The following is a 2500-nucleotide window of genomic DNA, read 5'->3' on the forward strand; positions in this document are numbered from 1 at the left end:
ATGGTGTAGTTGTACACAGTACATATAAATAGTCAAGCTATGTAGGCTATATTGAAGGAAACACGGATTCGCACACACCCATATCTAAGAGGTTGTATATAATTACAGAAGAAACATTGTAGACTCCATATCTATTTGTTATATTATAGATATGCGTAAGAGCATATGTATGCTCTGAAATATGGTATTGAAAATCTCACATTCATTTCCATACATTAAGAAGAAATGTTTACACATTCGATAGACACAAAAGAAGTAGATACCATGTATAGATTAATGAAATGTATAATTCTTTAATATTTTGCCAGCTGCTAATTGATAGCATGTTAAGGATGGATGAGATCATGGTGAGGGGTAGACGGAGATGGTTTGGGCATGCTCTTCGCACTTCCATGAAAGATTAGTTCATCAAACTTACAACTGGGCTTTATAAGGCACTGGAAGAGTTTGAACACTCAAGTCTACATGGCTGAGGACTATGAAGCGTGAAATAGTAGATGATGTATGGAGAAGTATTGATTTAAAAGTTCAAGATAGAGACGACTGTCGAAATCTAACCGAGGCCCTTTGCGTCAATAGGCGTAGTAGGAGATGATGAGGATGATGATGATGGAAGTATTTTAGATTCTCGATCGCAGGCCAAGCGATATTTGTCGATACTGATAAGATAGGTATGGGTATGTGCTAAAATATATTGAAAGTATTTTTGCTATGAAAAACACATGAGAAGAATTCCAACATACATATACAAAATTATAATTACTTAGTAAATTTCAAGTTTTTCTGGCTCATAGATGTTTTTATCATTTTATTTGAGGATTGAATAACAAGATTTTTATAGACTATGTTTTATTAATGACTCATTCTTCACATCAAAGATGAAAAGAACAGTTATCATTTCGCCTTTCACAACCAGGGCTAACGATGTTGGCCATGTCCTCACCAACCTGAAATGATTAATTATATTGGTTATAAAAACCTTATCCTCTATCTAACACGCATATACAGTATATATACAGATGTATATACTTATCTTTTAATCTATTTTATCTACTTAGCGTTTAGGCCTTCAGAAATTATCAGGGAATGATAATAGTAGCCTTATGCCTGATTTCAAGACCCAGATACCCGTTCAAAGCTGGATCATTATAATGAATAGATATCTGAAAGCGACTGTCTACTTACCATGGCCATATCTCCATGGCCCAAGCTTCCAAGCCCATGACTAAGAACATGCCCGTAGCTATAGCCAACAGGCACGTAACCATGACCACCATGGTGCCCATGCCCATTGCCATAGCCACCATGACTATGGCCGTATCCTCCATGACCAGAACCGTGACTGAAGCCAAATCCGCAACTCCTTGCCCATGACCATGGCCGTATCCTCCATGACCATGCCCCAAGCCATGACTGTGGCGATTCCGCCATGGCCGTGCCCAAAGCCATGACCATGACCATGGCTATGGCTGAATCCGCCATGACCATGACTATGTCCATGGCCAGGTAAGGGACCGGCCATGGCAATTGCTAGGAAGCAAGAGAGGGAGATGACGACGACCTGCAAGAAGAACGAATTATTATTATAGTAAATCATCATATTTCGAAATAGAAATCAGCTATCAAATATGCAAAAACAATATAATTATAAGACATTTTCTAGTCAGGGGATGAATATTAGTACACTACACTAACACACACACTCTCTCTCTCTCTCTCTCTCTCTCCTCTCTCATCTCTCTCCTCTCTCTCTCTCTCTCTCTCTCTCTCTCTTATATATATATATGTATATATACGGTATATAAATGTATATATATATATATATATATATATATATATATATTATATATATATATATATACTTATTTATTTATACGTATGTATATATGCTTGTGTGTGTAAATACACATATTTGCAGATACATGCATATATATAAGTATATATATATATATATATATATATATATATATATATATATATATATATATATATATATGTATGTATATATATATGTATATGTATATATATATATATATATATATGTATATATATTTATATGTATGTATACATATATATATATATATATATATATATATATATATATATATATATATATATATATATATATATATATATATATATATATATGTATACAGTATATACCTAAATATAGAGGTAGCGAGAAAGAGACACCTTTTACATAAACAAAGTATGTGATAATCAAACAAAATACTTTCCGTGAGCTTTGAACAAGAAAATCCAACTTACCAACTTGGCAGACATCTTCACGAGCAACATATAAGCTGATTTGACTGACTCAATTGTTGTTCGTTGTTTGATGCACAAAGTGTCCGCTGCAGACTGTTTATATCAGAGCCAAATTCCCTGGACACGCCCTCAACATCTTCCCAACCCCTCCCGGTAATCGAGGTCCCGTCCTCAAAAAATATGTTTGAGATAACTAGAATCGCTTTCAAAACTCTCTCTCTCTCTCTCTCTC

This window comes from Palaemon carinicauda, chromosome 20 (assembly GCF_036898095.1).
Source record: "Palaemon carinicauda isolate YSFRI2023 chromosome 20, ASM3689809v2, whole genome shotgun sequence".
Taxonomy (NCBI): Eukaryota; Metazoa; Arthropoda; class Malacostraca; order Decapoda; family Palaemonidae; genus Palaemon; species Palaemon carinicauda.